This window comes from Cavia porcellus, unplaced genomic scaffold (assembly GCF_034190915.1).
Source record: "Cavia porcellus strain 051 isolate PalLab524CR breed Dunkin Hartley unplaced genomic scaffold, mCavPor4.1 scaffold_19, whole genome shotgun sequence".
NCBI lineage: Eukaryota > Metazoa > Chordata > Mammalia > Rodentia > Caviidae > Cavia > Cavia porcellus.
In genome coordinates this window covers 76,329-102,100 of record NW_026947502.1, presented here as the reverse complement: position 1 = coordinate 102,100, position 25,772 = coordinate 76,329, and the positions used below count along the sequence as shown (strand labels likewise).

The 25,772-nt window shown below is 48.2% G+C and overlaps 1 pseudogene; it reads right to left on the bottom strand.

The window, feature by feature from the left end:
* Positions 1-16,810: 16,810 nt before the first annotated feature.
* Positions 16,811-25,360, bottom strand: LOC100722662 (sodium-dependent neutral amino acid transporter B(0)AT3-like; annotated as a pseudogene).
* Between the last annotated feature and the right edge of the window lie 412 nt (positions 25,361-25,772).

Below are 25,772 nucleotides of genomic sequence, written 5' to 3'. Positions count from 1 at the left end.
AAACAGGGATACAAACAAATGAACTGGAAAGACTATTCACAGAAATAATCAAGGAGAACTTCCCTAATATGGGAAAAGGTAAAGATACTCAGATCTATGAGGCATACAGGACCCCAGCCACCTACAACCCAAACAGAAATACACCCAGGAATATAATAATCAAAATTCCAGAAATCCAATATAAGAACAGAATATTAAAGCTGTCAGAGAAAAGAAACAGGTCACTTACAAGGGAACACCCATCAGCATTACAGCAGACTTCTCGGCACAAACCATCAAATCATGAAGAACATGGGGCAAAATAATTCAAGCTTTGAAGGACAATAACCTCCAGCCAAGATTGATATTTCTTGCACAACTGTCCTTAGAAATTAATGGAGAAACAAGGTACTTCCAGCATAAAGAGGAACTAGGGAAATTTGCAACCACCAATTAAACTCTATAGAGAATACTGCAGGACATTCTAAAAGAGAAAAATACCAAGATTCCAGAAACAATGCCAGAGAGACCACAATGAGTGGAGTAGAAAGTGAAATGAAGAAGACAAACTGACAACTAATGACAGAAAAAGAGCTCAACAGAAATGAGGCAGAGAAGGTTGGATGGTATGAACATCTATTTTGGAGAAAACTAGACATCATAATAGCTAGTGCGGATTTAATATCATCTTGTTTTGAAGTCCCATCAAGCTTTTCTTCTTCTGTCTCCTTCAGTCTTAACATGTTGTATCTTATTGGATTTTATTATATGTGATAATATAAACAAAAACTTTTATAGACAAGGAGATAATACAGAAACCATTGTTCATTGTCTGTTAGTTGGTTCTAACTACTGTGTAATACTGTCATTCTCTTGAATGGTTTTACATTGTCTTGATATGTTTGATGCTACAGTATATGAAGTTATACTTGAAGATTTCAAGGAAAGAAACACTATGGTAACTACTTTTATGTGGGGATATTGTGTGGTGAAACACTATTTTGCTTAAATGGTTATGTTCTGACCTGTGCTGTTTTGTTGTTATGTCCTCGTTTATCTCAATCTCCTTTTTTATTATTTATTTTTTAATTTTATCTTTTTTTTGTCTTTTTCATTTTCATTGGCACCAGGGATTGAACTCATGACCACACACTTGTAATGCAGGCACTTATGCCGCTGAGCTAAATCCCCAGCCCCCATTATTTTATCTTTCTAATTAAGGGAATAAATAAATAAATAATAGCAGTATATATTATAGTAACCTACTTTGATTTCTTGTTAACTTGATGTGAAACCCTGTATTGCTCTTACCATCTTGTTTTGATTGATTTTACTCTATTCTGTTTTGCTTGATAATATCGAGTTTCAGAGTATAGGCAACAACTGTGAAGACAAGATTCACTATGATGCCCATTCTGGTTTGACTATTATCTTCTTCTAAAGTCCTGTAATATCGCCAATGTTTTGGTTTTATTGGTTTTGTTCTTTCTGTTTTGTTTAATTTTATTATAACGGATGATATAGGCAATTCTTTTTAAGATAGCAAGAGGCATTATAGTAACCATTGTTGATCACCTTGTATTCTGTTTTTACATTATGTACTCTGTCCATCCTTTTGATTTGACTGATTCTGTTTTGTTATGTCACATTTGGTTTTATTCTCTTCAAAAAAAGTAATAAAAACTGTGGGAGTAATGAAACCCAAAATGTGTTATTGTCATTGTAAAAAAGAGAGGAAAAGGAAATGCTCTAAAGGATATAACTGTATGTATATTTAAGCGTGTAAGATAGATAACCATATTACTGAGTTTTGTTAGATCATTGAACAGAACTGTTTGCAGTCTCACTGTTTGAAGGTCCACTTTATATGCTTTGATTTTGTAATTTGAACATCTATTTCTAAGATGACAATATGTAATCTATTAACTAGTGATTTCCTACTGTTTATTTTTTTTGGAAATTCTGTATAACTTGTACACTTTTTATGTTTTTTCCTTTTCTCCTTAAATAAAATTAAAAATAAGAAAGTGCCTTCAGTAGGAATGTAGCCCTACTCTTTCCTAGAAAGTGGATTTCTTTTTTCACCATACAAAGAATGAATGGAAGCCAATGCCAACACAGGAGTACAAACTCTTCAGAGTGTGAAACCCACTTGAGGTGAAATGCCTTTACAATTCTTGTGTTTCTCACTGTGTTGAATGATCCTGAAGGAGGAATGGAGGCCTGCTCTCTCCTATAATCTGGGTTTCCTCATTTCCCATAGAAGTAATTTCAAGACTATTTCAAGACACTTAGGAATGCAAAGACTTAAGGAGTGGGAAATCCATTACATGAAACAGTTTTACATTTCGTGTGATTTTCACTGTGCTGAAAAATTCTGCAACAGGAATGGGGGCATGCTCTCTCCTAGAACCTGGGTTTCCTCATTTCTGATAAAAATAATGAATGGATATCAATGCCAAGACACTTAGGACTGCAAACTCTTTTTTTTTTTCTTTTTTCCTTTTTATCGATACCGGGGATTGAACTCACAACTGCTTACTTGTAAGGCAGGTACTTATGCAGCTGAGCTAAATCCCCAGCCCCCTGCAAACTCTTAAGAATCGGAAACCGCTTTGGGGAAATGTCTTTACAGTTCTTGTGATTCCCAGTGTTGAAAGAGCCTGCAGTAGGAATGGACGTATCCTCCTTGCTAGAATCTGTATTGCCTGATTCACCATAGGAAGAATGGATGGAACCCAATGCCAAGACACTTAAACGAAAACTCTTAAGCATAGGAAACCCACTTTGAGTGAAATGCCTTTACAGTTCTTGTGATTCTCTCTCTAATGAAAAAGCCTACAGTAGGAATGCAGAGCTGATTTCTCTGAGAAACTATGTTTCCTCTGTCCTCAAAAAAAGAAGGAATGGAGCCAATGAGTGCCAAGACACTTAGGAGTGCAAACTCTTCAAAGTAGAAACCTATTTTGGGAGAAAGTCCTTTACAGTTATTGTGATTCTCACTGCAGTGAAAGAGCCTGCAGTAGAAATTGAGGTCTGCTGTCTCCTACACTCTAGGTTTCCACATTCATCAAAGAAAAAAATGAATGGAAGTCAATGCCAAGTCACTTGAGAGTGCAAATACTTAAGAATAGGAACCTGGTTTGTGTGAAATGACTTTATAGTTCTTGTAATTCTCACTATGCTGAAAGAGCCTGCAGTAGGAATGGAGGCTTGCTCTCTCCTAGAACAAGGGTTCCCTCATTCGCCATAGAAAGAATGAATGGAAGCCAATTCCAAGAAGCTTGGAAATGAAACTCTACAGAGTAGGAAACCCACTTTGGACCAAATTTCTTTACATTTCTTGTCATTCTCACTGTGCTGAAAGATCTTGCAGTAGCAATGGAGTTCTGCTGTCTCCTAGAACCTGGATATCCTCATTCCTCATAGAAAGAATGAATGGATGCCAATGCTAAGACACTTAAAAATGCAAACTCAGAGCAGAAAACCTGCTTTAGTTGAAATGGTTTTACAGTTCTTGTGATTCCCACCCTGTTGAAAGAGCCTAAAGTAGGAATGGAGGCCTTCCCTCTCCTAGAGCATGTGTTTCATCATTCCTTATAGAAAGAATGAATGGAAGCCAATGCCAAGACTGTTATATGTGTAACCTCTTCAGACTACGAAACCCATTTTTGGTTGAAATGCCTTTAGAGTTCTTGTGATTTACACAGAAAATTTCAAAGAGAAGGGTAACTCATGGTGCTGTAGTGGTTTCTGTAGGAATGCAGGCATGCTGCCTGCTGGAATTTTGGTTTCCTCATTCTCCATAGAAAGAATAAATGGAATCCAATGCCTAGACACTTAAGAGTGCAAACTCTTCAGAGTTGAAAAGCTGTTTTGGGCAAAAAGCTTTAGATTCCTTGTGATTCTCACTATGACGAAAGAGCCTGCAGTAGGAATGCAGGCCTGCTCTCTTCTAGAATCTGGGTTTCTTCATTCCCCATAGAAAGAATGAATGGAAGCCATTGCCAAGACACTTGGAAGTGCAAACCCTTCAGAGTAGGAAATGCACTTTGGGTGAAATGCCTTTACATTTCTTGTGATTCTCAATGTGCTGAAAGAACCTGTAGTAAGAATGGAAACTTGCTCTCTGCCAGAACTTGGTTTTCCTCACTCCCCACAGAAAGAATGAATGGAAGCCAATGGGCAGACACTGGGGGGGGGTCTCTTAAGACTAGGAAACACACTTTGGGAAAATTGCCTTTATAGTTTTTGTGATTTACTCACAAAATATTTTAAAAAGAAATGTAAATGACTGTACTGAAAGAGCCTGCAATAAGAATGGAGGTCTGCTTTCTCCTACATCTTCTGTTTCCTCATTCCCCATAAAATGGATGAATGGGATACAATGACTGTTGGAGGCCACTACAAAGTGGCTCAGAGCAGGATTTAAATTTTACTAATTGGCTTTCTATGTTTATCTGTAAGTTTGTCCTAGGCCTAGGCCTCTTGCCTGGTGATGGGAGTTCATTCATAGTAAGTGAACCTCTATGAATCAATCACTGGTCCTGGGTGAGGCCTGTAGTGTCCTGCAAGGTCAGAGATACCTCAAAGGGCAAGATAAGGCCACAACTGTGGCTCCAAAACCAATTAACAAGGTAGAGACTGCAGCTGCAAAAATTACTCCTACAGTTTCACTTCTACCATATATTCATGATAAGACAGCTCTACTAACTAACTTGATTCATGACTTTGGGATGACTTTGAAGTGACTTCCAAGGTTCTGCTCATTGCCTGCACTTTCCTTAGTTTCTCTGCCCTTTGTCCTTGATCCTAATACTAGTGGACTGATCCAGAGAATTCTTTGCCTTTACTCTAGAAGTCACGAGCTTGATTAAAGTGTTTTGACCTTTCTGGAGCCCTAAAAATCTTTCTTTTTTATTTAACCTCTGCCATACACTCATTTGGGAGAGCGAGGATCTACAACTAAACCCGATAACTGATTCCTAAACAGGGACTTAAAAATCTTTGGACTGGAATTTTATAGCCGGAAGGAGCAAGTCTGCCCAGAATGGAAAGTTTTGGATACAGAGGAGATGTTCACAGCATAAAAACTTCACCCAGGATGCCTGGAGAGAAGAGAAGGAAGAAATGACATGAGATTTATGCATGTAAACTTTTGAGGTCATGAAACCATTATTGGGCAAAATGCCCTGACAGTTTTTGTGATTATCCACAGAAGATTTTAAAGAAAGCCTAACTCCTTTTGCTGAAAGAGACTGCAGTAGGAATGGAGGACTGCTCTCTCCTAAATATGGCTTTTGTCATTCCCCAGAGAAAGAATGAATGGAAGCCAGTGCAAAACACATATGCATGTAAACTCTTCAGTGTATGAAACCCACTTTGGGCAAAATGCCTTATGTTTCTTGTGATTTACCAACAGAAATTTCAAAGAGAAGCATAATTTATTGTGCTGAAAGAGCCTGCAGTAGGAATGGAGGCCTTGTTAGAACCTGAGTTTACTCATTCCCCATGGAAACAATGAATGGAAGCAAATGGCAAGACACTTATGGCTGTAAATTCTTCCAGGCATGAATCCCAATTTAGGCAAAATGACTTATAGTTCTTGTGATCTACCCACATAACATGTCAAAGAGATGCATAACTCACTGTTTTGAAAGAGCCTGTAGTAGGCAGCAAAATCAGCTCTCTCCTAGAACCTGGGATTCTTCACTGCCCTTAGAAATGATAAATTAAAGCCAATGCCAAGACACTTCAGCATATAAATTCCTCAGAGGATGGAACCTATTTAGGGTGAAAAGCCTATACATTTTTTGTGATTTGCCCACAGAACATTTCAAAGAGAAGTATAGCTCACTGTGCTGAACAAGCCTGCAGCACAAATGGAGGCCTGCTTTCTCCTAGAAGCTGGGCTTCTTCATTTCCCATAGAAACAAATAATGGAAGCCAACACCAAGACAGTTATGCTTGTGGACTCTTCAGAGTGTGAAACCCATTTGGGGTGATATGCTTTTACAGTATTGTGATTTACCTACAGAAGATTTCAAAGAGAAGCATAGCTCACTGTGCTGAAGAGCCTGCAGTACAAATGGAGGTCTGCCCTCTCCTAGAGGCTGCATTTCCTCATTCCCCATAGATAGAAAGAATGAAAGCCAATGCCAAGACAGTTATGCATTTAAACTCTTCAGAGCATGAATCCAACTTTGGGCAAAATGCCTTGTGAGTTCTTGTGATTTACTCACAGAGGATTTCAAAGAGATGTGTATCTTAGCGTGCTCAAAGAGCATGCAGTAGGAATGGAGGCCTGCTCTTTTGTTGGACTTGGGTTTCCTCATTCCCTGTAGAAAGAATGAATGGAAGCCAATGCCAAGATTCTTATGCATGTAAATTCTTCAGAGTGTGAAACCTGCTTTGAGTGAAATGCCTTTACATTTCTTGTGATTTATCCATCGGAAGTTTCAATGAGAAGTGTAACTCTCTGTACTGAAAGAGCCTGGGAATGGAGGCCTGCTTCCTCCTAGAACTTGAGTGTCCTCATTCTCAATAGAAACAATGAATGGAAACCAATTATAAAACAGTTATGCATGTAAACACTTCTGGTTATGTAAACCACTTTAGGCGAAATGACTTTCCAGTTATTGTGATTTACCAGCAGAAGATTTCAAAGAGAAGGCTATTTTAGCGTGCTGAAAGAGCCCGCAGTAGAAATAGAGGCCTACTCTCTCTCTTAGAAGATGGGTTTCCTCTTTCCTCATAGAAAGAATAAATGGAAGCAAATGTCAAGACACTTATGTGTGTAAACTCCTCAGAGCATGAAACCAGCTTTGAGTGAAATACCTTTGCAGTTCTTGTTATTTACTCACAGAAGATTTCCAAGAGGGGCATAACTCATCATGCTGAAAGAGCCTGCAGTAGAAATGGAGGCCTGTTATATCCTAGAACCTGGGTTTCCTCATTCCCCTTAAAAACAATGAATGAAAAACAACACCAAGACACTTGTGCATGTAAACTCTTCAGAATATGCAACCTGATTGTGGCAAAATGCCTTTTCAGTTCTTGTGATTTTCACTGTGCTGAAAGTGCCTGCAGTAGGAATGGGGGCCTGTTCTCTCCTAAACCTGGGTTTCCTCATTCCCCATACAAAGAATGAATGGAATCCAATGCCAAGACATTTAGGCATTGAAAACCTGATTATGAAACCCACTTTGGTGAAATGCATTTACAGTTCTTGTGATTTACTCATAGTAGATTTCATGGAGAAGGGTAGCTCACTGTGCAGAAAGAGCATGCAGTAGGAACAGAGGCCTACTCTCTCTTACAACCTGAGTTTACTCATTCTGCATAGAAACAATGAATGAAAGCCAGTGACAAGATTCTTATGCATATACACTCTTCAGAGTATGAAACGCACTCGTGGCACAAGTGTACAGTACTTGTGATTTACTCACAAAAGATTCCAAGAAAAAGTGTAACTCACTGTACTGAAAGCTCCTGTAGTAGCAATGGAAGCCTGCTATCTCCTAGAAACTGGGATTCCTCATACCCAATAGAAACAGTGAATAGAAGCCAATGCCAAGACATTTATGCATGCAAACTCTTCAGAGTATGTAAACTCCTTTCGGCAAAATGGCTTTGCAGTCCTTGGGATTTATCTTTCAAAGAGAAGTGTAAGTCACTGTGCTGAAAGTGGCTGCAGTAGGAATGGAGGCCTGCTCTCTCCTCATTCCCCATAGAAAGAATGAATGGAAGCCAATGCTAAATCACTTCTGGGTGTAAACTCTTCAGAGTATAAATCCAACTTTGGGTGAAACAATTTTACATTTCTTGTGATATACCAGCACAAGATTTCAAAGAGAAGTGTAACTCACTATGCTGAAAGCACCTGCAATAGGAATGGAGGTCTGCTCTCTCCTAGAACCTGTGTTTTGTCATTTCTGTGTTGGCCCAGCCCAGCCCAGCTGATCTATAGAGGGACACACCTGAGTGTGGAAGAGACTGGTGCACAGAAGGAGGCAGAGCCTGCAGATAGGACATTCACACTGCATGGCTGGGAGGACACATTGTCTGACCACCAGCTGCTGACCACCATCCCCAAGCAAGCTTCTGGAAGCCCTGGAAACACACTTTTGCCCAACACTGGGGCCCCAAGACCACCATGGAGGAAAGGAATTTCCATGGCAACTAAAGCCAGGGGAAGCACAACAGGTCTGCAGGGGGACCTAGAGCCCTGCAAGAATGTGGAAGGGTTGCATGGAGGAGTTTCATATACACTCAGCCACACTGGATTTACACATGTGGGCACACAGATGCCCAGCATCCTCACAGGAGGGGCAGAAGGACTCGCTGTACACGGCAAGCGGCTGCTCAGACCGCCAGCCCCAGGGAGCCTGAGCGGAGCACAGGGCTTCTGTGACTGATCATACCACTCCAGCCACCTCAGTGCCCAGGGGCTGAAGCCCTCTGCTTGGAAACCACCACCCATGGTGGCTTCGGCAGAAAGGTCTGTACCTGCTCACCATGCATGCTGCTTTGTTTCAGAGTGCTAAGAGTCAAAAAGCTGCTCCCGCTGAGAGACCATGGTGAAGCATCATGGTGTAGTCTATGGTATAGAACCTGGGGCACTCTACCACCAAGCTACATTCACATCCCTTTAAAAATTTCTACCTTGAAATGGGGTCTCAATCAGTTGCCCAGGCTGGGTTAGAACTTGGGACTTATCCTGTGTCAGCTTCTGGAGATGCTGGGATTACAGGCACACACCACTGCATCTGGCTGCCATAGATCTTATAGAAATGTCTGGCCACCTTTCGTACAGTGTTGCTTTGACAGCCTCATCTTTGAAGAGAAGATGTATGAAGTTGAGTAATTAGGAGTGGGAGAGGAATTGTCCACCCTTGTTGGTGATGGGTTCATGCAAACAAAGTACAAACATCACCAATTGTGTCTTCTTTTCTCAACAATCTGTGCTCAGAACAGGACCTCATAAGACACCCTCAGGCCTGCAGGGACAGCACCAGCTTTCATGGATGCACTATTTCACAGCATTTGAACAAGTGATTTCACACCTGGAAACCAATGCCTGGGAAACAGCTCAAGCACAAGATCGCACAGCACAGCACGGTGCCCAGCAGGGCCCCTTCAATCAAGATGGATGGTGAGGGAGCTCCAGACTGGTGCACAGGTGCTAGGCCCTGCTCTGGGCTGTGGTTCCCGTTTCTGCCACTGTGTTTCCTAAGGCCTCCACACACAGCTTTCCCAAATCAGAAACAGTGTCACAGAGGTGGCTCCTGGCCCCCCAGGATTCAGCTTATCCCTGACCCTGGCTGGTCTCTGCCCACCCACACCCAGAGTTTAGGGGTCACTCTGGGGAGGCCTGGTTCTCTGTCCACCCTGGAGCTGTGAATGAACAAAACTGGTGAGAAATCGAAAACAACATATCAGAAAAGTAATACTTGGGCAATTATAGAACAAGGGAGCTAGAGAATGCCCAAAGGGTGGAAAAGTTATTCAAAAACTTTCTTTGAGTAGGGCAATAGGGAGGAATAGAAAAATCACATGAAAAATAACGATGAAGTTAAGAGATTTCCTCTACCATTCTCTTCTGCCATGATATTACTGTGTCAGAATCAGACAGCCATGGACTGAAACATCTCAAGGCATGAGCCAAAATACATCTGTCCTCCTTTAGTGGTTTCTTTCAAATATTTGGTCATAGGGTGAAAGTATCACAGACAGGCTCACTGGAGTTGAAAACACACATATACATATAAATATACATATACACATATACATATACACACATACATATACACATATATACATACATTAAGAAGCTGGGGATTTAGTTCAGCAGTGTAAGTGCCTGCCTGGCAAGCACGAGGTCATGAGTTCAATCCCTGGTACCAAAACCAACCAAACAAAGCAAAACAAAACAGTTCTGTAAGAATACAATGAAGGTTATGATAGTAAAGGGAGAGTAGTGGGAAAGGAAAAATTGAAAGATGTTTCCTTGATAAGCAGATGGTAAGCATACTGAGAGAGAGGATTTAAAAGTCTGACATGCAATTACATGGTTCATAAATAGTAACAAGAATTGTGAATTTGTGTCTCGGAGCTAGAACAAAGGATTTTGCATGTTTTACAGTAAAGTGGTGATAATTGTTTCTTGAATCAGATATGGGTTATTCTAGCTATGTAAACATACTATCACCAAAGAGGGATGTTTGATTCTCTCAATTCTTGTTTGTGTCCATTTTCTTTCCATTGCTTGATGGTTCTGGCTAAAATTTTGGATAAGGTTACTAGATGGAATACAAGTGGTGAGAGTGGAACATTCATCTCATTTCTCATTTTGGAGGAAATATTCTCCATTTTTTACCATTTAGGGTGTTGACAAGGATGTTATTATGTGTAGTGTTTATCTTAAGATATGAATGTATCTACCTGTTTTTTACTTCATGAAGGAATATTGGATTTTGTTCAAAGCATCAGATGATCATATGATTTCTATGTTAGATTCTATTGATCTGCTCTGTTTCACTTACTAGTTTACATATGTTGAACAATCCTTGCATTCCTCAAATGAAAGCAAACTGATTATGTTATGTGGTTATATGTGATATAGAAATCTCTTTGTAAGTATTTTATTGATAACATTTGCATTTGTATTCATAAAAGATGCATGTCTACAGTTTTTCTTTGTGATATACTTAACCATTTTGGATAATAAGTAATAATGATTTCATACAATAATTCTACTTCATAAAATGGTTAAGGAAACATTGGTGTTAATCTTCTTTCAAAGTTTGTTACAAGGTCAGCAGTGACTTCCTCTGGTCCTGTGATTTTCCTTGTTGGGATACCTTGTCTGATGACTCTGATGTCTTTTTTTGCTATAAATCTGTTTAGATTTATAATATTCTCTTCAATCAACAATTTTGGTATAACATGTGAATGGCAATGTATCCATTTCTTCTAGACTTCATAGTTGACTGGATTATGTACTTTCAAAATTGATTCTCTGGACTTGAGTTGTATCTGTTTTAATGTACATATTTGCTTAACTGATTTTATTAGTATTGATATTCTGTATTTGGTTAGTTTGTATGTGGATTTATCAGTTTTATTTATTTTTTTCAGAAATCACTGCTTTTTTTCATCCTTTGTATTTTTCATATCCATTTTATTAATTTTAAATCTGATCTTCCTTTGAGGATTATTTAATTATAATTTTACTTTTTCAATCTTTATTTTTTATTATTATGTATATGCATGACATAATGATTATACATCTTGTGGGAATTAGAACATGCACAAGTTTACTTTTTAAAAAATTCTCTGTGTTCACAAGGGATCTCATCATGTTATTATTTTGAGAGCTCTCTGATTTTCTAATATTTGGTAGCCATAAATATAAGCTTTCCTCTAAGAACTGCATTTGCCCATAGATTGTGGATGCTGCTATAGTAAATTTCTAGTTTCATTTTATACTGTTCCTTTATTTTTTATTTCCTCTCTGATTTCTAGTCTGTTTAAAAGTGTATTGTTTAATCTCCATATGTTTGTATAGTTTCTGTAGGGTTTTTACTGTTGATTTCTAGTTTTATTTTATTGTGAGGTTAAAATATTCCAGAAATAATTTTGCTTATTTTGTGTATGTTAAGATTTCACTAAAATATGAATTATTTTTTTAATTTAATAAGATATTGAAAAGTATGGGTATTATGTAACTGTTTGGTAGAATACCTGGCAGATGTCTGTTAAATATATTTGATTTACAGTGTAACTTAATGCTGATATTTTTCAGTTCAAATTTGGTGAAGATGTTCTGTTGGTGCCCAGGTGGGAGAGTACAGATCACCAGGGAGGGGGCCCATGGCCCTGACAGCAGTAAACAGATCCCTGGGGACCAGGCCTTACCATGGGGACACCTGAGACCTGTCAGGAGCCCCTGGTCACTGCTTGGCTGCCCTTTTTCTCAGCCAGTTCCTTCTGAATTTTCACCTCGTACCAGAGCCCAGAGTGGGGCTGTGTCCACCTCCATTGTGGCCATGTCTGGCCCAGCTCTATGTGCCCGGTACACTGGGAACCCAGGCACAGTCTCATCCTGTGGTGCACATCCACTTCCAGAGCCCTTGTACAGGGAATTCCTGAGTAGGGCTGTGCACCGAACCTGCAAAAGACTCTGGTGAACTTCCCCCTTGAGGATGGCGAGCTGGGTGACTCTGCTGTACTGCAGGAAAAGGGTTGATCCTTTTTCCCAAAGAAAGGTGACTGGAAATAAGTTGTGTCCACTTGCTGCATGAACCGTAACAAGTTCTGATGGGAAAGGGTTTGAATACACACAGAAGCAACAGTGACAGCCAACTGTGAGAAGAGAGAGGCAAATGCCCCACACTGCAGTGTTGGGAGGGAGACGGCAGCAGCTTCTTAGCAGGTGGCACCTTGTGCCCTCTCCTTCCCCTTGCCAGATATTGGGCATAGGAGTCTGCATTGGACCCAGGTGGTAGCTCGACCAGCTGAAAAGGAGGCACTGGGGTGGTGACCCTCCCCATCCATGTGAGCTGTCGGAAGAGCATCACACCAGTGAACCAAATGGTCCCCCAGTCCCCAGCCTTGTCCACGTTCTGTCACCAGAGCTGGCCCCATGAGCCTGTACAGTGTATTGCTTGAAAGCCTCCCAGTGTCTCCACACCAGCAGGCAGGTCCTGGAGGAGTGATCAGGGACATCAGAAGTCCTGACCATTCAGGTGCCAGGGCTGCCACTCACCAGCCCAGGGGAGAGCATTGCAGGTTGTCCAAGCACAGTTGGACAACGGTCCAACTCCATTGTCACCATTGCATTTCCCAGGAGTGTTGTGTGTCCAGAACAAGCTTCTTGAAGGCCAGGTGTGCAGGATGTGACTCCAAGTGGACCACACACACAGGACTAGAGGCGAGGGAAGCCCCTTGCTCTCCACTGCCCCCTGTGAGCTTCAAGCAGACATCTTAGTGCTGGGTCAGGCACTCTCCAAGAAAGTGTGATGTGTCTGCTTGGGAACGGGGGGGGGGTGTCAGTGTCCTCTGATTACTTGCAACATTAACATTCTGGCTGAGTCACATGGATTTTGACTGCCTTGTTTGTCACCGTGACTGAACATGCACAGTGTGGTCCAGGGCTGAGATTAAGCTGAGGTGGTTGTGCCTTGTGAGGAGCATGCAGAGCAGTCACTTACACCAGGAAGTGCTGTTTGGGTCCCAAACATGGAGCTGGCCTCACAGAGGAGTGAATTATGGGGGTTGTGGCCTTGACACCCCACTTTATGCTGCAGTTACACCTGGACTTCCATCAGGTTTAGCCTTGCCTTTGACCGTGGCATCCAGGTGAGGTGGAGTGTGTGCCACAAGTTGCTGGCAGTCCCATGACTGAAGTACCTGGACCTGGAGGTGAGTGGCTGGTGGTGCAGTCTGCACCTCGAGGCCTCTGGCTCACAGGGCGGGGTGTCTGTGTGCACATGTGCAAGGTGGGTGTACAGTGCATGTGTGCTTGCACATGGGTGCACATTTGTGTGTGGTCAGGTCAGGGTCTCTTCACTGTTCATCCAGTCATCCTTGCCACCTCCAGTTCCAGCCACCTTCCCCTTGGGTTTCAGGGGTCCCAACTCTGAGCCTTCTGTGGCAACCGTCCTTGTTCAGGTCCCTTGGTCCCCTTTGTGGCAGTGTCCCTGGTGAAAACTGGCTGGGCACTGGGGAGAGAGGTGTCAAGCATCACCCCAGGCACTGCTGATGTACTCTGTCCCTGTGGCCAGGTGAACAGACTATACACCAACATGAACATCTACCAGATCTTCCTGCTGCAGGCCTCCAGATGGAGTGTGTGTGGCCACCAGGTGCTAGAGGCCCAACAGTGTCTCAGCGCACCTCGTGCTGAGTGCTTGATGGGCTGGAACCGTCCCTGTCTTTCATTGTTTATGTGGCGTGGCAGTGTGGCCTGCAAGGGACTTGGGGTCCCAGAGAGCAACAGATAAGATGTTGCACTGATATCACTGCCCTGCACCTGCACGCTGGCCACTTGGGTGCCCACAGCTCCTGGACACTGCATCTTTGATACCAAGGATGTGGCCATGTGGGCAGCTGTAGGTAACACTCTACCATGTGTATCACTGGGCACTTCCCCACAGCCACGGACTCTTCAGCGGCTTCCTGCAGAGCCTCTGTACCTCAGGGCCAGCAGCAACATGTGTGGCTGTCACGGGAAATGGGTGCTCTGTGGAGGCTGCAGGAGGGCCGATAGGCACAGAGACACCAGCTGCACAGGAGGCATCTGTTGTCCTGTTTGCAGCCTGAGCCCCTTCCTGTCCCTACAATGGAGTGGGGGGAGCAGGCATGAGAGTACTGTCAGCTTTTTAGGAAGGGACTGGAAAGAGGCAGGGCTGGTACTGTGTGCAGAGAAGCCTAATCCTCGTGCCAGCCCCGTGCTCCTCAGCTCTGGTGAATGGAGATGGCGGAGCCTAGCCCCACTCCCAAACTGCCTGGCAGAGCCTTGTGAAGCCACAGTGTGCGCAAGCGAGGACATGACCTACAGGACACCTGCTCAAGTACACACAGTTGTATATACTCAAGCATGCAAACGTGCACAAACCCCCATGAGTGCATTCTGACTGGGAGATCACTTCTGTACCACCTTTGCCGCTCGGTGCTGGGCATGTGCACAGGGCCGCGAGTGTGCTCCATTCCCATCTCCCAGGTTACACGTGTGTGTAGCAGTTGCCATTCCACCAGCCAGTGAACAGGCAGCCCTCCTTCTTCCTCAGCATGATTTGTGACTCTGCATCACACTGCTACTCCATTCTGAAAGCCAAGAACATGGTATGTGTGGGCCGGGCCACCCCTGAGACATCAGCAAGGCCAGCCCATGTGGGGGCCACAGGCCACCTCAAGAACAGGGCACTTTTGGAGTGTAGGGCTGGGGCGCACGTGGACCCTCAACCTCCATGTCTCCCCAGGGATGTCTCTGGAGGCCAAGGGTGCCCTTTGCTTGTTTCCCTCTGAAGCTGCCCGGTGGCTCTACCACCAGGCCTTTGTGCTCAAGCTGGGTCATCACTGTGTCACCTACAAGTATCTCCTGGGCCCACTCTGGACCAGGTGAGCTCACATGGGGAGCACTGTCCTTAGCCTGCTTGTTTGGGAGCCGGTGCTGTGCTGCCCTGCTGCCCCATGGCTACCCCTGGGCCCCTAGTCTGAGGCATGCAGGTGCCTGTCCCCCAGACCACTCAACATGTCCCAGGTCTGGTTAGAGAGCCTGAATCCTATCACTGTTGCAGCCAAGACATGGCTGCCTGCAAAGCTCCCCAAGGTGATGCTGGCTGTGTGGAAGCTGCACTGATCCAGCCCTGTCTTCAAGACCATCCCAGACTGAGCCAGTCTCCATCTTCCTCATCAGACCTGTCTCATGAGGGGCCGGCTAGCTGAGAGCTCTTTGAACTCCTGAGACTTCTGGGGTTCAGGAAGGTGTTTCCAGTACCTCCCGTGGTAGCTGGTATGCCTGTCCATGTCTTCAGGGAAGCACCCCCCAGACTCGGGCCCTTCTTCAGTGCTGGCCACTGGGAGGCAAGTGGGTGTCCACTGTGGGCACTAGGCCAAGTATCTATGCTGGCAGCATCTGCATGGGCACCCAGGGACTCTACCAGCAGCACTGCCTTGGTGTCACGCCACCAGGACATGACACCGTCCTGGACCCCAGGACTGTTCCTGAGCCCTCAGCCTGGGACAGTGGTATTGAAGCCATGGTGTGTAGGCTGTTTGTATTATCAAAAGCTCTAAAAGATTCCCTATCACTAGCCTAAGTGGTCCTGGTTCCCTGGATGTTATTTCCAGTGTGAATCTTTAAAAGGATCCCTGGGGTTGACAGTGGGCAGTTTAGGTGCACAGGGCTGGTACTCTGCCTGCTTTCCCCATCTGCTGCCCCTGGGCTGACCAGGTGAGCATGTAATGTGCAGACAGTGGGCAGTCGGGGTCCTGGCCCTGAATCCCTCCATATCAATTGCTCTTCATTCCCCAAGTGTTGAGGAATGTGGGCTCATTTGCCATTCAAGGCAGCATGGAGCCCAAGGAGGGCGGAGCACCACTGTGCTTGCCAATCTCAGGGGCAAGAAAAGCTTCCGAGGGCTCGAGGTCACCTGTGGCTGAACCTTGCCTTGGAGAAGGTGCACACGGAGGTGAAGGAGAAAGGGAGTGAGAGGATGCACCCCACTTAGGGCCCTGAGGTAAAGGGGACTCACCAACAGTCAGCCTTCTAGTTTTGTCTTAGAAAAAATCAGCAGCTTTGGGAAATGAAAGCAGCAGGGTTTGGTGTTTTTAAGAAATAGCCTCTGGCAGCATCAGCCTGTGGTCTGTAGGGTGTCCCCAGGCTCTCTGGTGTCCCTCCAGAGCACTCCCTCTCTTGGATGTGGCATACCCTTGGGAAGATAGGGCACCTTCTGCTGACCGAGGTCCCTCTGAGCATGGCTTGTCCTCAAAGGCCACTCTGGGCTGGGCTCCTTGCAGGCCATGGGACCCCTGTCGTTTGCCAGCTGGCACTCCTCAGCATTGCCCCAGCTGATGGATTCCAGGGGTAGAAAACAGCCACTGGTTGTGCCCAGGGACCTGGTGTACCAGGGTTGAAACACTGTTGCTGCTGTCCAGACCAAACTCCCAGGACATCTCTAACTCCTGATTGAGGAGTTGAGCTGTGGACCCAGACACAATGGGAGCAGCAACCATGTGGCCTCACTTAGTACAAAGCATATAATGGAGCTGAGTCTGAGTGGCTACAGGTGAGCAGTCCCTGACCCCACCTTGGCTATGGGACCCCTCAGCAGCCACTGCCATCCTGCAGCTTCAGGCAGGTGTCCAGCCATGTGTCCTCCCACCTGCGCTGGGCCAGGCAATGAGCCAGTGCAGACCCTGGGACCCACAGCAGGGGCAGGAAGGACAGGGGTGTGCAGGCGGCCTGCACCTCGTATGAGTAGAGCTTCCTCTCCTGCGATGAGAACAGCACCTAGGGGACAGGAGGACCTGCTCAGTGGGTGTCACCTGGGCCACAGGAGCATTCAGCAGGTTCTTGGCCACCAGAACTGGCCTGGGTCAGCAGCATCTCCTACTTCCTTCCTGAGCCAGAAGTGAGCGTTTGTGCTTAGGCAGAGATGGGAACAGGTAGGAAACCGTGGAGAAGAGATCTGGGTTGTGTGGTTTGCTCTGCCCTGACTTCTTCTCTGAGGTACCTCTGGGTGCCCTGTGTGGACCTATAGAACTCTTCAGGGGCCCACCCCTACATTTGCTGCTCTCAGGCTTGCAGAGGAGCTAGATGCCACCCTGGGAACTGAGGCCTGTGCTATGCCCTCCCCTTGCAGGCTGGATGGGCATAAGGATGCTGTGGGACACCTCTCCGTCACAACACATGTGGAGTGTGGTCCAGGTTCTGAGGGAAGCGGATGCACTGGGAAGCCCTGGGGTCCCTACCTGCCTGGCCTGGGCCCCACCCATGTATTGAGGTTACAGAGTTGGCTCTGTCCTACCAGGGATGCTGGGGCCTGGGAGCTGCAGACCTTTCAGCGAGCCTGTATCCAGCTGCCAGGCCTCATCACCAGCAAGTAGGAGTGTCCACGTGTGGGTCCCCTGCCCTTCCAGCCACCCCTGGAGTTGCAGTGCCCCCACCTTTCTGTGCAGGGGAGACCTAAATATTGGGAGTTCTAGGCTTTGTAGCTGGGTGGCTTGTAGGCCAACAGGATAATGTAGGACAGGAGGATGCCCAGCAGCAGCAGGGAGCTCACCACCCACCAATAGAGGCTGGGTCACTGTCCAGTCATCCACCCCACATCAGCACAGAACCTGCATGGGCATGGGCTCAGGTTCAGGCACCAGGGTGTGTCCACCTGCAGGACACCTGCCCTCAGTGGGAGGCAGGGAATGACAAGAGCCGTGGCCTCCACAGGCTGAGCCCTGAGGTCTGGGCAGCCCCATGCCCGATCACACTGCTTGGTGCTGAGGTGCACACCAGGCAGGAAAACAGCTCACCACTACATGCCATACACATACACAACCCCGGCCACTGCCATGAAGGCAAAGGTGACCAAGTTCAGGGAGACCGCAAAGTTGTCAAAGACCTGGAGCCAGTAGCTTCTAGATTGCAGCATGAAGCAGGTGGCCAAGAGGAAGCAGACCAGGCAGGCCAGCCCTGAGGACAGTGGGATGCATGGGCAGGGCCTCCCTGTCCCCCTTGTCCCCACTGCCCCCTCCTGGCCACAAGGATCCCTGGACCTCCTCAAGGGTAGGCCTGTGGGCAGCTAGTGGAGAGGGCAGCAGGCTGAGAGGTGGGCCGCAGGGTCAGGCCCTGCAGGTGGCTGAGCATCTGCTCAGCAGTGAAGACCTCCTTGGGAACCCAGTGCGGCAGGATCCCTATGTCCAGGAGCGGCGTGATGACCCCCTCCATGTCCGTGGAGGACAGCCCCAGGCTGAGGAGCATCCCAAAGAACAGCACAGCCCAAAGGGGGCACTGGGCATATGCAGCATGGCCTTGGTGAAGATGATGAAGACCCGCAATTCCCTGCAACAGGCACGTCCCTTGTGGTGGGCACCAACCTGGCTCTCAGGGGCCGGGGCTAGTTGCTCCTTTCTTTACCCCTGTGAGCAGGGAGGAAAGGCCCTGGACCTCAGGACATGTGCAGCCTGCTTGGGTGGGGGCTCACGGAACCATGACCAAGCCCCAGCCACCCCCGAGTCAGAATCTCTCCCACTATCCTGGACACATGGCTGCTCAGCCGCGAACATCTGCTCCACAAAGACTTCAAGGCAGCAAGCTCGCAGGGGCAACCAAGCTACCCTCCCTAGCTGCGTGGCACTGAGGCAACACAATGTAGTGGGGAATTCATCCCTGGAGATACTCTGCTCTGGGAGGCTGAACTCGTTGATGAGGCTGAAGATGTTCCTGCCAGGACATCGAGACTCACTCACCTGTGTGCCCCAAGAGGCCGCCTTGGCCTCAGGCCTGGGACTAGCGCTGCTGGGCAGGCATAGAAGTGTACACCTGTCCAGGCACTGGCTGTGGTCTTGGTCACCTTGAAGCCCATGATGGCAAAGATATTGACGGATGCATACAAGGAGGTCACACTGTTGACCAGGGCAATGATTACTGTGCCGGGCCTGCAGTTGTTCCTAGACACACGCAGTGGCCATCCAGGACACTGTGGACATGGGCGGATTCCTGCCCAGCTCCCTCAAGCTTACCTCACCATCAGTGCTGTCACATGGCAGGTCCTCCGCCCTATTGCAGGTGACCCCTGGAGGACACAGGTGTCTGCTTTCATGGCCACCTGTGAACCACCACTTGGTGAGTGTCATGCTGGTGTGAATGGAACATGGAAGTTGTCAGAAATGGAGTCGCTCATGCTGGCTATGACTAAACAAAGCCAGGAGGGTGAAAGAGGCATGCAGAGAGTGGCAAGTGACTGTGACAAGAGCACAGCTCAGGACACTGCCCCAGCGTCTGCCCACTGGTTCTGTCCCACTCGCACTGCCAGCCTGCTTGCCTCTGCCCTGGCTTCACCTTTTTTGAGTTTCTAGGCTGCTCTGGCACCTGCATTCCCTTAACTCTCCATGTCTCTAGTGAACGCTGAGGCTCTTTGGAGCCTGCCTGGTGGCTTTAGGACCAACTTGCTTGAGCCTGGATCCTGGCTCTGAGAGGCCCCAGTGGACACCACAGGGACAGGCTAGCTGTGCTGTACCAGGGTGCCTTGGTGCAAGCTCTAGCTCAGGGACACAGCCACGTGGCCCCCCCTTCATGCCACATCTGTCCCAAGGGGAAAAAGCACCCGGCACCTGTCCCCAGGTTCTGCTGGCTCCACATTTGACTATAAAGGTGTCCATACCCTGCCAGCCACCTACCTAAGCAGGTTATATAGCTTGTAAAAGCTTATGTGCCCTCCAAAGGCCAGGGAGAGAGAGAAGAAATGTGTGGCCGCATCCAGCCACACCCTTGGGTTCAGAAGAATTTGCACCTGGATCAGATAGGGAAGCCTCGTTACAGTGGGGAAACTGCACTGGCCAGCCAGATGACCTGGTTGCTCTGAAACTTCCCTGCTGCTTCAGGCATCTTAGCAGGATGAGCTGCTCAGATGCCAAAGGCAGCCTGGACCCACAGAAGTGAATGGTTCAAAGTGGCCACAGAGCCCTGTCTGTGCCTGCTCTGCTGGTGGGACCAGCCTGGGGCTTCCCCTGTCCCTTGACCTGGCATTTGGCATTGACCCCCATAGCTAAAATCATAGCACAGGACCTGGATACAGGCCTGGGCAAAGCCATGTGCCTCTGCCAGGTCGGGGTGGATGTAGGGATGCCTGAACCCCACCTTGTGTTTGTGAAGTGACCTGGGAGGGGCATAGGTACCCAGATCTGAGCTCCTGGTGTGAGGCTGGTGCAGTGCCAGCATCTGCTCAGGTATTCAACGCCTGGATGCCTAGCTCACCTCTCAACCCTGGTTGCTCTCTCCAGGCCCCATGTGCCCCTGTCCACAGACATCCCACATGTGACCAAGCCTGACTACTGTCCTCCGGCCAGCTGCCTCTGCTCTGGTACCCCCTCTCTACTCCCACCTGCACTGCCTGGGAACCACTCCCCCTGGGGAGCTCCAGGGAGAGGAATCCGCTGGGCCATGACCACATACATTGGGATGAACAAGTAGATCGGGCTCTCTGTCGCCTTCAGGCAGGCCTCAGGCAGGCTCAGGCCTCTGACGAGGAAGATGGTCAGGACCAGGTGGGGGAACAAGGCTGTGAAGTAGATTGCCTGCAGGGCATGCATGGTATGTGGAAAAGCCTCGATGGCCAGGAAACCCCAGAGCCAGCAACAGACACTGGGGTCCGGTGGGTTGGCTGGGGTCAGCTGAGGTCAGGGGTTGGCAGACTCACGTGAATGCCGCATTTTTATACTCCTGGCCCTGTAGGGATGGCTAGATGCTGCCTCAGGACAGGCAGCCTCCAAGGACAGGCCTGGCCCTCTCTGCAGCCTCCTCTACCCCAGCATCTCTCAGCCCCCACTACCTAAGGACCACGCCCTGGCTGTGCCACAGCACCCTCCACCCACCTTCTATACACTGAAGCCCCTGTCTCCATGCCAAGCAGGCCTGTTCTCAGCTGGATGAGGCTGGTCCTGTCCCCTCAGGTCCATGCCAGAGGACTGCAAGTGTGTCTGGGGCAGCTTTGAAGTAGGTGTGGGCTCTTGGTTCGAGCCCCAGCAGTGCAGAGGAAAACTCTGTGCAGATGGACTTCACAAAGGGCAGTTGGGAATGCCTGGCTCCTGTGACTCAGTCACCCTCGTTCCCCCAGAGGCAGACTGTCACCTCAGCAGTGCTGTGCTGTACCAGGTTGGCGGCTATAGACCTGTGCAAAGCTCAGCAGCCACAGTTTGAGAGGTGGGGCCCAGGTGCAAGGACTCAGCTGCTGCCCAGAAAGAGTTGCGTGTGCCCGACAAGCTCAGAGTGCCCGGGCCTCGGTGCAGCCCCCAGCAGATACCATGGGGTGTTGGGAGTCAGACTGCCTACAGTAGAGCCCTAGCAGATGTGCAGGAAAATGTGTCATCTTGAGACCATGATGCTAAGTGAAATAAACCAGATACGTGCTTAAATACAGCACAGGTTCTCCAATACAGGAAACCTAAAATGTGAATGAAGGAGTGAGCAAAATAAAAGGTAGATGATAGGAAACGTGGAGTCCTTTTGCAGAGAGAATGGGGATGGGAGATGGAGGTAGAGTCAGGCATAGAGAGGACAGGAAAGGAAAGAAAAGGGCAACGTGTGATGTCCATGTGCCAACTCCGTGACCAGTGTGATTACTGTGTGCAGCAAATGGACACTGATAAAAAAGTAAAAACCAGGGGACAAAAGTATAAAACCAGCAGCATATTGAGCATTGTGGGAGGATCACATTCTGGAGGGAAGAGCAGGAGAGACCTCATGGGGAAGTGGGAGCCATGCTGGCCTTCACAATCTCTGGGGAGGCTGGTGTATGTGGACTCCACTGACCAAGCCGGCCTCAGTTCTGGGCACATCCCAGGTGTGGCCATGGCCTTCTGGGATGAAGGGACCAATTCCAGGGCACCCTGTGCCATGGTGCTGGGCTGTACCTGGGCATGGGTTGCCCAGCTGGCTCATCTTGCCCGTGGTCTCAATGCCTCTGCTCACGCATGGGTACATGACTGCATCACTGTCACCGATGTTGGCAGTGATGTTAAGCGTTTGCCAGCACCAGGAGTAGCTCACCATGCTGTTGCCCTGGCACTCCTCCACAAGCCCTCCAGCAGAGCTGCCCCAGTGGCCAAAGGCCTGGCTGTCCGCATGCCCCCTGCCCTGTCCTGTCATGCCTGCCCACCTGGGAGTCCCTTCTGGCTGAAAGGAGCAAGCCACAGGGGCCTGAGGCTCCCCTCCCACCCTTTCCCGTGTGCCTCACCTGTCCTGTTGAGGTTGGGTAGGCAGGTGCCCCTAGGGCAGTGGCTGCTGCAAGGAGTTGAGGAAGTACCACAGCACTCATATGAGCACCGTGTTATAGTACAGGAAGGACACGGTGAAGCAGCTCAGGCCTGCACCCACACAAAAATGAAATCCTGGCTCTGCAGGTTGGGCCTCCAAGGTCCCCCCAGCTTGCTGTGGTCGGTAATCTGTCTGTGGCACAAACCTGCTCTGCCCAGATACCAGGAGATGACCATCCACACTCCGATGCTGCCCCTCCACAGACACTGACAAGTTCAATATGGAAAAGGGAGATTCCCTCAAAGACCAGCATGATGAGGTAGGGGATGAGGCAGCCACCTGCCAGGCATGGGGAGCCCACAGTCACTGGTGGCTTTGAATAGCACTCCAGTGAGAGTTGCGGCACCTGGTGCCCAAATGCCAGAATGGATGCTGGTTTGGGTTCAGTGTGTCAATGCAACACAGGGGTGATGGGAGCCCCTGACCACATGTCACTGTGCCCTCCCCAGTATTTGCCAATAGAGGCCCCACTGACATCCTCTGTGGCTGTAGATGTCCAGGGTTAGAGCCCAGTGTCTGGGGACATCAGAGGGGCAGATGCCTATCAGGGAGAAGGGGCTCCTGCCAGGAATGCAGGTTCTCAAACCAGGGGTTTACAGAAATGAGGATCCCTAGGCAAGACCAGGAGCCCCAGTATGCAAGGCTCCTGCTGGCCTTTCACCCTCCCTGGGGCAGGGCTTAGGGCTGGGTATGCCTTTGAGTTACACCACCAGCCACCTTCAGTCCCAGGGCGGGATCCGTGTGCCTGGGAACCGGCAAGAGCCAGAGTGTCTCTGCTGCCAGCTAGGCATGGGAAAAGATACCACAAAGCTGGCCAGACAGGCACTCTGATCCCCAGGAAGGAGTCTGGGCCCTGAGCCAGCACCTCAGCAGAACCTGCAGGAGGAGGCAGAGCCTGCAGAGTAGGAGGTCCACTCTGAGTGGCTGGGAAGACACAACATCTGGCCACATACTGCTGACCACCATCCCCAAGTGAGCTCCTAGCAGCCCTGGTGACACCCTTGTGCCCCACACTGAGATGCTGAGACTACCTAGGAAAGGAATTTCTGAGGCAGCCAAAGCCAGGGAGGCACAACAGGGCTGCAGGGGGACCGAGAGCCTTGCAAGAAGGCAGGTGGGGTGCAGGGAGGGGTATTGTCTACACTCAGCCACACTGGCATTACACATGTGCACACACAGGGTCCCAACATCCTCAAAGGAGGGGCAGGACGACTTGCAGGAAAAGTGGGAGGACCCCCGCCCGCCTCAGCGAGCCTGAGTCAAGAACAGGGCTTCCTTGATGGACCACACCACTCCAGCTACTTCATTGCCCAGGGGATGAAGGCCTCTGTGTGGAAACCACAGTCCATGGTGGCTGCTTCAGAGAGGTCTTTACTCGATTGCTGTGCAGGCTGATTTGGTTCAGCGTGCTGTGGTTCAGGGTGAGTCACCAGCTCCCGCTGAGGGACCATGGTGCAACATCGCTGTAAACCTTGTCTGGATGTGGTTTGGGAAACAGAACCCAGGGCACTGTACCACCAAGCTACATCCACAGTCCTTTAAAGGTTTCTACGTTGAAATGGGATCTTGATCAGTTGCCCAGTCTGGGTTATAACTTGGAGTTCACCCTGCCTTAGCTTCTGGAGGTGCTGGGATTACGGGCACACACCACTGCATCTGGCTGCCATAGATCTTATAGAAATGTCTGGCCACCTTTGTTCAGTGTTGCCTTGACAGTCTCATCTTTGAAAAGAAGATCTATGGAGTTGAGTAATTACAAGTGGGAGAGGAATTGTCCACCCTTTTTGGTGATGGGTTCGTGCAAACAAAGTACAAATATCACCAATTGTGTCTTCTTTTCTAAACAATCTGTGATCAGGAAAAGCCCAAGACCTGCTGTCTCAGCCCCATGGAAGAGGACTGTTCCAGCAGGCTGGGGACATGGGGCCCATTTATGTTGGCTCCTGAGGGGGTGGTGCCAGCTTGTCTCCTGCCAAGACCCCATACTCAGTGGTAGGACCTCAGGCGTCTCTCCTTGGTGAATGGGCTCAAGTTTAATGCCAATGAAGCCTGGCCAGCAGCCCCATGGGTGTGTGCAGCTCGGGCTCTGGGGAGACCATCTGGGGAGGGTGCACCCTGGATACTATGCGAGGCCCTGGGGAAATGTCAGCTCCTGGCTCCCTAAACTCACCAAGGCAGGAAGACCAGCAGTCAAGGATTCTTCCCAGGGGTAAGGGCTCTCAAAGCCATGAGGAGACAGGCTTGGGGATGATGACAGGCTTGCACACCTGCCTTGAGTCCCAGATACACTAGGTGGCATGCCTCCTCTGTCAGCCAGGGATGGCTGCTCCCGCCTGTTGTCCGGGGACATGAGAGGAGACCCGGCAGCTTACCTCCTGTCTTAGTTACTTTATGCTCATCACTGAGACAAAATACCTGATGCCCAAGTTGGGAAAGGAAAGGTTTATTTCTTACAGTTTTTGGAGGTTTCAGTCCACATTCAGTTGGCTCCAAGATAGGCAGGCATGGCTGGGCTAAAGTTCATGGCGGCCGCCAGCAGCAAACTTGAACCAGCAAAGAGAAAAACACACCTTCTTCCTGCCATTACATCACATCCTGGCTCCACCCCTATGTGGGTGGAGCATTGACACCATCAATCCAAGCACTATACAATGAACCATCACATATGAACAATACAAACTCATGAGGCCTGGGGGACACAAACATAAACCATGACACCTCCCCCATAAGTCTGGCACAGGTTAGGGACCTCCAGATGATCCCCAGCCCCATGGCGAGGCCCACACAGCTCAGCAGGTATTGGAACCTGTTGTCCCAGCAGGGCCTCCTGCCCTCACCCTCGTCCATGAGCAGGCCTGGTGTGAAGTATGAAATTCACTCTGTTATTGTAGTTGGATAATCCAGTAGCATGCATTTTGTAAAATTGGATACACAAATATTGGTTTATATATGTTTACAATATTATAAGTTTTCAGTTGATTGCTGCCTCCATCAATATGCAATAATATTCCTCATCTCTTCTGAACATTTGAACTGAAGTCTGTTTGCAGTTAAGACTGTAGCTACTTTTGCATGCTTTGTAATTTCATTTTCTTGGAGTAGTATTTTCTTTTTCTTTCACTTTCAGTCTATGTATTGCAATAGATAGGAAGTTGTCACCTATCCACATAAGGAGCAAAAGAAAAAATATTATTATAAATTTTATAATGTCTGTATGGAATATCACTTGATGACAAAATGACTTGGGAGAACTGCAAAG